Here is an 11,818-nt window from a genome sequence, read left to right on the forward strand (position 1 = left end):
TCCAAGGAAGAAAGACTAAGAGTGAGACTAAGAGCTGTGGAGAAGCAAGGTGTCCACATACAAAAACCACTGAATGCCATGATAGATCAAAAGATCTTTTAAAAAATTGAAAATGGGCTTTTACATCAAGTTGATTGATTTTTTTAAAAATTCCTTGAGTTTTATAAGAATTTAGTAAGACTCCAGCTGAAGTATCATTCTCAACCTGTTGAAAGATTGCCCTTGGGAGCTAGTTCAGCACAGATTTACCAGAACAATGTCAAAACTTAAATAGCGAATACATGGAAACTATATTTGCTTGAGTTTAGAAGATTGAAGAATAATGTTACAGAAGTATGTGACATGATATTGAGACGCAAGAATGTAGATACAAAGAAACTGATGCAGCTGCTGGAGAAAATGCAGTCAAAAGAACATGATTTAAAATTACAGCAGTACTGTTTTGGAGTTAAAATAGAAAAAAATTTGAGCACAAAGAATAGTCGAAATTTACAAATTGATAAAATGATGTTAGGTTAAAAAGTCAAGGCAAGAGACAGAGATCCAAGGTAGTTATTAAACATAAAGTGAGGCACAGATCTGCCATCACCGAGTGGATGACTGACCTGCTTTCACATCTTGTTTCTGTGAATGGAAATCAAAAGTAACTGATTGCATGTAAAGTATTTTAGCTCATCCAGGAAATATGTAAAAGTGCTGTGTAAATGCAACTTGTGCCAGTGGCGTCTGAATTTACCTGAAACTGTTGTAAATTGGAACAAGACAGCATTTGGTTTGAAAGCCCTTCGTCACTGCGAGATGGTGTGAACGGCTGTTTGTCGCCCCCTAGTCGATGTTCGCTGAGAATCCAGGAAACTGAGAATAATCATGGTTCGGAGTTCGGAGAACTGAGAACAACAAATGCTGGAGATCATAGCGGGCCAGACAGCATCCATCGAGAGAGACCAAGCTAACGTTTCGAGTCCAGATGACTCTCCATATTTCGGAGAACGATGGAGTTTCAAAATAGGGACTATTTTCTTTTAACCAGCGAATTATCTGATAGCTTTCTGCTGTTTTCAACTAACACTGGAACACTTCACGTTGATTAACGAGTATTCCATTCTGTGCTTGGATCGCGTCCTTCTTTCTAAAGCGCATGGTAATGAACACCAATTCTTCCTTGAGAAAGGTAGAGGTTGACTAACTTATAAAGAGGTGCTAATATTCCACCCCAGTCCAATACCGGCATCTCTAAATCATGACTAATATTCCACCGTCCCTTTCAGCATCAACTGTTTCAGCGCTGCGCGATATTGAGGGAACGGTTTGATCTACCGTAATGTCCAAGAGTTAACAGAGCTCGGTTTAACAAGGACACTGGAGTCTGCAAACTACTACGATCAAAAGCAAACACGACCGGATCTTTGATACACTTTCCCCTTTGCACTTTGTTCCTCATGACTTATTCATTTATTCCCGCCTAACGCCCGCGTGTGAGGATGCTTGCATATTCCTTAACGAAATATTTGGACTTCAGTGATCGCTCTGAACCTTAACGATATTTCCCACAGTAACTCTGAGCGAAAAAGCAAAAAAAAATCAAAATAACCTACAAATCAACACTGTGGTGGTCGGCAGTCGCGCAATTGCCGCCCTGTAGCCCAGATCTAATGCTATACAGATATAATCGAGCTGCTTTCTGCAACATCTCTATGTTTCGGAAGCTTTCAATCATGACTCGTTTCACTTAAGCAACCCCCACACATACAGCAAACATCACCGATGTAAATGCTCACATTGTCAGAACTCTTCAGCTCCCTTCACAATTAGAAGATTGTTTCCGTCCGCTAGGCAGCCCCCAACCCGATTGTAAGTTCATTCCATGTAAAAAAAAATCTAACAAAAAACACTGCCCCCCTTCTCAGTTTCACATCTCACGGCGAAGTAGCTTCACATCAGATTATGTTTCTCCAGCTCGTACTGCAAAGTTTGACATTTACAAGTCTACAAACCGTGTCCGTCAGATTGAGCTCTGTTGTAAACCATGTCTGTTGCCACACACACCCCCCCCCCCCCCCAGATGAGTGTCAGTGTTACGGCTGAGGGGGGAATTGGGCTCCTTTCCATGGAGACGATGGATGCCTACCGTACACCATTTACCAGGAGACCAGAGCCTTCAGAGGCTGTTTAACTGCACCTTACCTGCTGGCTGGGTAACAGGTGTTGCTCTGAGGCCAGTCACTGCTGCAGACTGCCAGCTTTCCACTTCTACACTCTGCCCCGAATAACGCGGCCGAGCTCCATCTCCCCGTACACCGACCGTCTGTGACAACTTGCTGCACAGTAACTCGGGCTGAACGCCTCTCCCAGTGCTGTTTAAATCATACTGGCAGAGGGCTGTGGCACTGCAAACGGAGCCGGGACGGTGCACTCCTGAGCGGACAGCTCGCTTACATTTCCACAGCGCACCCTCTCGAAGGTGATTGAGGAACAGACCTTCTTGCTGCGGTCAGTTCGGTTAGATTTCACCAGGCAGTGGAGGATGGAGGACTCCCACAACTTGTCTTCCTCCAGGGACTGGGGCAGGCGCGATTCCAGCTACTGATGTCTCTTTTTGAATGTGCTGCTTGTGTGTGTGTGTGTGTGTATCTGTGCTTATCTTCACCTCTTCCCTGTTGTGTGCCTGCACGAAGCAGTGAATCAGCAAGACCTATGTGGATGAGGTAGTTGCAGAGAGTAGAGTCTGTGATGTGACACCACCACTCGGCGCTGGGGACTCAGCACACAGCATGCAGAGCGCTGGACTGACGCTCAATCGTGTCGGAACAGATTCCACTGTTGCTGGGTTGCCTAGTCTCGCTTCTCTCAAAGTTATTAAAGGGATTTTTGTTTACAAAAAAAATCAAAAAGGAAACCTGCAACGCCCCTCAAGAAATTAATACGATTTACTTATTAATTGAGAATTAAACCAAATTGCTTTAAATTCAAAAATAATTAGAACGCGTTGTATTTCTCCGAGCCTACAAGATATCTGGCACTGATGTAGAAAGCAACGAGACTGTTGATGTGAGGCTCACACATTGACTCCGGTATTACCACATCTTTATTCGTCCAGGGAGATGGCATCTTTGCCTCGCTGAAAACGCACTGTTCTTAAAGTGGTACTTTCCACCAATAGATTTCCGACATGCCGTGATAGGATGCAAAGTTGCAGTTCATTTCTCGCCAGTCTTCAACAGCGCCCCGTTCCTCCAGTGGTGAGCAGGAGGAATGTAGGTAATGCATGGGAGGCGGGTGATGTCAGCCTTATTCTATGAATAAAATATTTTTTAACCGGTACTTGAACATATCAATTGATTTTTAAAATTTGGGCACAAACAATAATAGCAGAGTTTGTATCATATGCAAGTGAGTTTGAAAAGTCATCTTTAACACCATTAATTTGTCGTAATTAAAAATATAGGACTCTTATGCTAATATTAGGTATTGCAGTATATGATTAATTGGGAAATATGAAACTATTTCTGAGATAGGTCCATTGGCAACAAATGAATTCAATATTTGAATTTGATAAGAAAGGTAACTGCTATTATTACTGTCAATTATGCTTCAAACATGTATTGCAAAGTAATCAAAGTCCCATTATAACATAATCATGCAATTTTCTTATCAAAGAATGGCTAGCTAAAATTTTGAAATTCACTCCAATCCATGTAGTTTTATCAACAATTTTTCAGAGATGACAAAATTGCACCATTGTTGTAGAGGTTCGTTATCTGCCATTCATCATACCATCTGTTTAAAACTATTGTTTATTTGCTTTTTTTTATGTTGAATTAAATTTCCCCAAGATTGGATCAAGAGAAATTGAATCCTGGTAAATCTTACTGTACTGAATAATGACTTCATACTGAAGTAAGTACTCAGTCTTTGCAGTAACTGAATGTTAGTCAAACCAGATAAAATTGTTTGTTTGGTAAGTTTCCCAATTCCCAGTTCAAAGAAAATGATCATGAAAATGATGCAATATAAAAGTAATGGTTATTTCATTGCTGTAATGGCAACTTAAAAATATGCCATTATATACAAAGTGTTGGAGAGTAACAAAAGCACATTTATCAATCAGTAATGGGATGGCCATCTTTTCAAGCTGATTGACAATACCTTATTAGCTGCAATTGTGAAACAATTAGATTTGATGAGTTCAGTGTTTCATTTCTTGCAGCCCACTTTGTTAGTTACATCCACATCCCACTAAAATACAAAAAAAGGGTTTTCTCGAAACCCTGCTCAAATCATTGAGTTTTAATGGAGAAAAACATCATCACTTCACCTTCTTTTAGTCTGCTACCACACTACTTTAAACCCTGATGAAGGGCTGATGTGTGAAGCATCAATTCTCCTGCTCCTCAGATGCTCACAGACCTGCTGTGCTTTTTCTGCACCACACACTCGACTCTGATCTCCAGCATCTGCAGTCCTCACTTTCAAGTACTTTAAATCCTGCCCAACTACTCTAGCAAGTAACTTCGCCCCCACCACCACCACCACCCCCAAGGACATCACTGCTCAGTTTGTACAGGCCCCATCTCCCTCAGAACCAGTTCGCTGCCTAGTGTTAACTTATTTTTCTCTGAGTGTATACTCACTTTATTCTGTATTATGGCTTCCATTGTTTCCTATTCTTGATGTCAAGCTGACAGGTTTGTGGTTTCCTAGTTATCCTTTACCCTTTTCTTAAGCAGTGGTGTTACATTCACAATTATCCAGTCCTTAGGACTAATCCTGTCTTCAATGAAGCCAGGAAAATTTCTGTCAATGGCTCCGCAATTTGCTCCCTTACTTCTCTCAGCAACCTAGGATACATCCCATCCAGGCTTGGCCACTTCTCTACCTGGAGTGCTGCCAGCTGTTTTAGCATCTTTTTATCTATTGTGATACTACTCAGTTGTGCAACACCCACATTGTCAATAAGGCTATTGTCACCATCTTCTAATTTGGTAAAGACAGAAGTAAAATATTCATTCAGTATTACTACCATGCCTTTGCTTCAATAAACAGCTTGCCCTGCTTGGTCCCACTCCAGCCATCACTAATCTTGTACTATTAATATGTTTGAAGAACATTTTATTTTTTGTTTTAGTGCAGTCTACCATCCTTTCCTCATGCTTCCTCTTAGCCTTTTTATTCCAGCCTTACCCTCTCTCCTGCACTTGAGATACTCTTTCTGATTTCTTATTACTATTATTATTCTGCATTTATGCCTCCTTTTTCTTTCTTATTTTCTCATCAGTATCCTTAGTTATCCAGGCTACACTAATTTTGGATAGCCATTAGTTGTTCACCCTACCTTTCTAGAATTTTATCCAGCCATTTTGTTGAACCTGTGAGGCAACAGACGATATGAGACTCATGATCTCAGCTGCAGACCAGTTTGTCCATCTCTCAAGTTATTGAATCACCCATGACTACTATCTTATTAATCTGCCAACAGGTTTCTCTCTCCTTTCCCAGAGTAGCCTTGCACCCTCCCCACCCCCACCCCCAACTCAGTGATGTTGCTCACTAAATAGGCCTATTCATAGGGGACAGAGGGTAGTGGTGGAAGGATGTTTGGAGGGTTATGACTAGTGATGTTCAACAGGGATCAGTGCTGGGAGCTCTGCTGTTTGTGGTCTACATAAACGATTTGGAAGAAAACGTAGCTGGTCTAATTAGTAAGTTTATGGACATTATAAAGATTGCTGGTGTTGTGGATAGTGAGGAGGGTTGTCAGAGAATACAGCAGGATATAGATCAGTTGGAGGCATGAACAGAAAAGTGGTAGATGGAGTTTAATCCAGACTAATGTGAGGTGGTGCATATTGGAAGGTCAATTACAGGTGGAAATTATACAGTGATTGTCAGAACCCTTAGGAGTATTGAAATGCAGAAAGATCTGGGTGTGTAGGTCCATAGATCACTGAAGGTGGCAGCGCAGGTAGAAAAGGCCTAAGGCCTTCATTGGAAGGGACATTGGATAGACAAGTTATGCTGCAGCTTTATAGAACTTTGATTAGGCCACACTTGGAATATTGTGTGCAGTTCTTGTTCACACACTACCAGAAGGATACGGATGCTTTGGAGAAGGAATAGAAAAGATTTACCTGGATATTGCTTGGTATGGAGGATTTTAATCAAGAAATGCTGGAGGCTGGGAAGCGACCTGATTGAAGTTTATAAGATTGTGAATGACATGGATAGAGTGGAAAGTACAAGGCTTTTTCCCAGGGTGGAGGGGTCAATTACTCGGACAGAGATTCAAAGTGCAGCGGAGGAGGGGGTGGGGTTAAAGAGATGTGCAAGGTAAGATGGTTGCACAAAGGGTCGTGAGTGCCTGGACGCACTGCCAGAGGAGGTGGTGGAAGGTCTTGGTCTTGTTTTTGTAACATGGCTTTGTCAAGGGTGGGTCACATTTGAAAACTTTAATTGAGTTCTTTGACGAGATGACACAGGCATTGGATTAGGGTATTGTTGTGGATGTTACATATTTGGACTTTTAGAAAGCAATTGATACTGTACCACATGGAAGATTGATTAGCAGATTAGAAATGTTTGGGATTGATGAGTCCTTGGTCGCATGCACTAGAAGTTGGCTAAAAAAAATTAGAAAACAGCATAGAAATAGATGGGCATTTCTCAAATTGGAGATGAGTTGAAGTGGTGTTCTGCAGCAATAGGTGCTGGGACCCTTGTCTTTTCTGATTTATTTAAATGATTTTGAGATGTCAGCTGAGGGAAAAATCGAAAAATTTGTAGATGATCTAAGCTAGGGATAATAGTGAATTGTGAAAATGATGCCAATTTTTTTCAGTGGGGCCTTAACAAGTTGGTCAAATGGGCAGACACCTCTTTGATGAATCTTAACATGGACAGACAATGCAGGCTCAGTGTACAACTTTGAGGGGAATACAGGGTCGGAGGACTTCAAGATTCATGTGCATGGTTCTCTGAAGGTGACGAGGCAAGTTGAAACAGTTGTTAAAAAGGCCTATAGAATTCTGTTTTTTTTTGTAGAGGCATAGACTATAAAGTCATGGAAACAATGCTATACCTCAACAAATCATTGGTCAGACCACATTTGGAGTATTCTATTCAATTTTAGTCACCTTATTTAAGGAAGGATGTTAAAGTGCTGGAGAGAGTTCAAAGGAGATTTATGAAAATGATATCCTGAATTTTAAGTAGAAGGAAAGATTAGAGGAATTAGAGGAATTTGGCTTATTCTCCTTGGAGCAGAGAAAATTATGTAGTGACCTTACTGAGATGTTGAAAATTATGTACAATATTCTGTTTTTACTAGTGGGTATGTCAGTAACTAGGAGTTACAATTTCAAGTTTTGTCCAGAGAGTAGTCCTGAGGAAGGAACACTCGCCCGGAAATGTTAGCTCTGATTTCTCTCCACAGATGTTGCCATATCTGCTGAGCTTTTCCAGCAATTTCTGTTTCTGTTTTTGTTTTACAGCATATACCGTTCTTTTGTGTTTTATACTTTCACGTTTGTTAGCAACAGAGCTAGAACTGAGATAAAGAGAAACTTTTACTCAGAGAGTTGTTCGGATTTGGAATGAACTGCCAGGAGAGTGGTGGAGTTGGATTCCATAGGAATCCATTTGAGAACTGGATATAAATTTGAAAGTGATGAATTTAGAGGGCTCCATAGTAGGGCTGAAGAATGGGACTAGCTGGATAACTACTTTGGGAATCAGTACATACATGATAGATCGAATGGCCTCCTTCTGTACTTTAAATTCTATGATTCGATGATTCATACATTTTCACAGTGTGTCCTCCATGCCCAAAGGCAATTAATGAGAATATTTCTTGAAAGAGTGCTCCTGGTAATCAGTATTTTTTTATTGGCAGGAATGCTTTGATCCTGCCAAATAATGGTCAAAAAGCCGGTCAATCCTGTCCAGATGTACTGAGTAAAAGGGATCGGCATGCACATTGGCACTTTTCTGATGGGAAGGTTATGCTTTTTTTCAGTAATTACCTTGTTCTGGTATTCCTCAGTATATCTGTCGGCTTCCTTGCCTCATCATGGGCACAGATGGCCACCTATTTTTCAAGACTCCAAATCCTGGTAACTCAGGTTTTTTTTTAACCTCATTGTACAGTCATGAGTGCCTTTACAAAGATACACAGCTGCAGTAAGAGCTAATGCCTGGCTTTCTGACAACCCCCATGCTGTGTGTGATGCTAAATTGCCCTGATAAATCCCATAGGTTTTCCTGTAGCCTCCAGCATTTGGCCTGGACTTGTCACATCATTTGTCAAAATCTGTCAGTCCTTTTTTACTCTTGTACTTTCCTCCTTTCAAAAAAGAGGTCATTGTCTTCTAAGTTTTCGTGGTGCTGATCGGATACAACCATCAGGTGAATCTGATGTGAGATGATGTGATGATGCACAACGTGGGAGTTGCACCAAAAATAAAAATATTGAGAAACAATATTGAGAATAAGAAAGCATCATTCTTCTAATGTAATAACATTACATTATATGAGTATGATTGGAATTTTATTCACCGCCGCAGCCACTGGAGCAATATTACTGGAATGTCCTGCTTTTACCATCCTCACTGCCTTGCTGGCTCTCATAGCCTAACAATACTGTTATTTGACCATCCCCTAACTTTCATTTAAAGAAGCAGCGAAAAGTTGCTTCAAGCAGATCCTGCGTGGCAGGTCCCATTGCAGAAAGTGTTGTTCTGTAAAAATTAGAAAACAGCATAGATATAGATGGGCATTTCTCAAATTGGAGATGAGTTGAAGTGTTGTTCTGCAACAATAGGTACAGGGACCCTTGTCTTTTCTGATTTATTTAAATGATTTCGAGATGTCAGTTGAGGGAAAAATCAAAAAATTTGCAGATGATCTAAGCCAGGGATAATAGTGAATTGTGAAAATGATGCCAACTTTTTTTCAGAGGGACCTTAACAAGTTGGTCAAATGGGCAGACACCTCTTTGATGAATATTAACATGGACAGACAATGCAGGCTCAGTGGCACAACTTTGAGGGGAGTACAGGGGAGGGGGACTTCAAGATTCATGTGCATGGTTCTCTGAAGGTGACGAGGCAAGTTGAAACAGTTGTTAAAAAGGCCTATAGGATTCTGTTTTTTTTTGTGGAGGCATAGACTATAAAGTCATGGAAACAATGCTATACCTCAATAAATCATTGGTCAGACCACATTTGGAGTATGCTGTTCAATTTTAGTCGCCTTATTTAAGGAAGGGTGTTGAAGTACTGGAGAGAGTTCAAAGGAGATTTATGAAAATGATACCCTGGATTTTAGATAGAAGGATAGATTAGAGGAATTTGAAGAATTTGGTTTATTCTCCTTGGAGCAGAGAAAATTAAGTGGTGACCTTACTAAGACAGAAGTAATGTTTAAGCAGAGGACTATATAGTTTCTTGATCTTTCTGTTTCCGGTGCAATCAGAAAGGCACACTGCTGGATCTGATTCCGGAGATTAAGCTGGGTCAAGAGGATCATACGTCAGTCGAGGAGTATATAGGAAACAAGGACCAGTTCAGAGATAAATGCTTCCTTGAAGAAGGGTTAGTTTCCGTGAGATGAGTCGGGTTTGATCCTGTTAAATTATCAGGATATGTTCAATGGAAAAGGAATGATCTGCCTTTATAATCCATAATTTGGAAACAGATGAAGCTTATTCCCGTGAAGTGGAGAATAAGACAAATTAAGCCAGAGTTGCCAGGATAACAAAAGAGTGAGAGAGGGAGGTGATAAGCATCTGTACAACAGATATAAGGTTGATAATATAAAAAAGAACCAGACTGAATAAAGAATAAAGAAAGTTCAGAGGGAAGCAAAATGGCATGGAAAATAAAGAAAACGAAGAGAAACCTAAAATGGAACCAACATAGACTTTTAAAGAGTAACAAGGTGATAAGACGATGGTTGGAGCTGATTAATGACCTTAAAAGGGGTCCACAAATGAAGATCCACAAATGAAGGTAGAGGGCAGCTAAGGTATAAAGTACATTGCAGCTGTCATCACCAAGAAAAGAGATGCTGTCAGATTCCGAGTGAAAGACAGGACAGCTGAGACTGGATAGACAAAAAAAATGTTTTTGTTAAAAAAACTGAGCTATTAAAAGGTTTGGCTGTATGAAAAGTTGATAATTCTGCAAAAATGAATGACTGCTGAGATGAGCTGATTATTGGTCAGATGGGCTGATCAGTGGCAAATGTTATTCAATCTGGATATGAAGTAATGCACTTGGACAGGACAAACAAGACAAGGGAATACATGATGAATAGTAGACTCTGGGAAGCACTGAGGATTGGAGAACTCTTGCTGTGTACATCCATTGACCCCTTAAGATATCGGAACCAACCCTTGCCTTCATTAGTCAAGGCATAGAGTTTAATGGCAGGGAGATAATGTTGGAACTGTATAAAACGTTGGTTAACCACAACTGGAGTATTATGTGCAGTTCTGGAATTCGCATTACAGGAGGGATGTGGTATCACGAAAGAGGATGCAAAGGAAATTGACCAGGACGATGCCTGGCCTGGAGAGTTTCAGTTATGATGAGAATTGGACAGACTGGGGTTGTTTTCCTCAGAACAGAGGAGATTGAGAAGGGACGTGATTGGGGTATATAAAATTATGAGGGGCATAGATAAGGTAGACATGAGAAGCTCTTCTTAATTGAGAGATCAACAACCAGGCGCATTGATTTAAGATAAGGAGCGGAAGGCTTAGAGGAGATGTGAGGAAAAGTGTTTCCTTTATGCAGAAGGTGATGGGAATTTGGAATTCACTACCTGTAAGGGTGATAGAGGCAGAAACCCTCAGAACATTTAAGAAGTATTTAGATTAGATTAGACTTACAGTGTGGAAACAGGCCCTAGATGTGCACTTGTGATGACAAAGCATCCAAGATATGAGCCAAGTGCTGGAAACTAGGATTAGAATAGTTAGGTGGCTGTTATTGACTAATGTGGATGTGATGGGCTGAAAGGCCTTTTTCTGTGCTGGAAATCTCAGTGGCTCTATGACTCTATACGTGTCTTTGAATACTGAGAGAAGTAAGCATAAATATTGAAACAGTGGCTGAGGACTGGAGAACTACATTTATTCAAAAGAAGTTGTCATGTTTAAATCCAGCATTACAAGCCAGTCTGTTTAACCTTGGTAGTGGGAATGATTTTACAAATAATAATCCAATAAAAGATACTGCTCACTTGGACAAATGTGATTAATTACGAAGTCAAAACTAATTTGTTAAATGCAATTTAAATTTATCTTTTTCTTTCCAAGTATCTTTGATGTAACAGAGAGGTTTCTTTTATTCCTTGGTCATTTTTAATTCTGGCCCTAAGCACAGTGGACATAACAAAGGCTGCAGGCTCCAACAATCTCATGACTATTGTCCTGTAGACGTGTGGTCCAGAAGTAGCTACTTCCTAATGATGTTGTTCTAGTGTCGTTATAACACTGGAATTTACCTAACAATGTGAAAACTCACTCAGCACTGTCCCAGTCACAAAGAGCTGAACACACACAATCCAACCAATTGCTGCCCTGTCAACGTATCTCAGTCATCAGAAGAGTGATGTAAAGTATTTTCAATAGTGTTATCAAGTGTCATTTATTCACCAAAATCCTGGTAATCAATGTGGATCTGCTAAGACCATATTATAAAGTTGGTACAAGCACAAAAAAGAAGCTGAATTTCAGATGTGAGATGAGACTAACTATTATTGAAACAAGGCAGCATTGGACTGAGTGCAAAAAAGACCTAACACACCTGGAATCAAT

General features: G+C 40.4%; 1 protein-coding gene across 1 annotated transcript in view; it reads right to left on the reverse strand.

The window, feature by feature from the left end:
• Positions 1-2,286, reverse strand: part of sntg1 (syntrophin, gamma 1) — a 555,024-nt gene extending 552,738 nt beyond the window's left edge. Inside the window, exon 1 of the mRNA XM_060824345.1 lies at positions 2,185-2,286. The gene's annotated coding sequence lies outside the window, so the exon portion shown is untranslated. The remainder of the gene's footprint in view (positions 1-2,184) is intronic.
• Between the last annotated feature and the right edge of the window lie 9,532 nt (positions 2,287-11,818).

The sequence above is a fragment of the Hemiscyllium ocellatum genome, chromosome 4 (genome assembly GCF_020745735.1).
Source record: "Hemiscyllium ocellatum isolate sHemOce1 chromosome 4, sHemOce1.pat.X.cur, whole genome shotgun sequence".
Classification (NCBI taxonomy): domain Eukaryota; kingdom Metazoa; phylum Chordata; class Chondrichthyes; order Orectolobiformes; family Hemiscylliidae; genus Hemiscyllium; species Hemiscyllium ocellatum.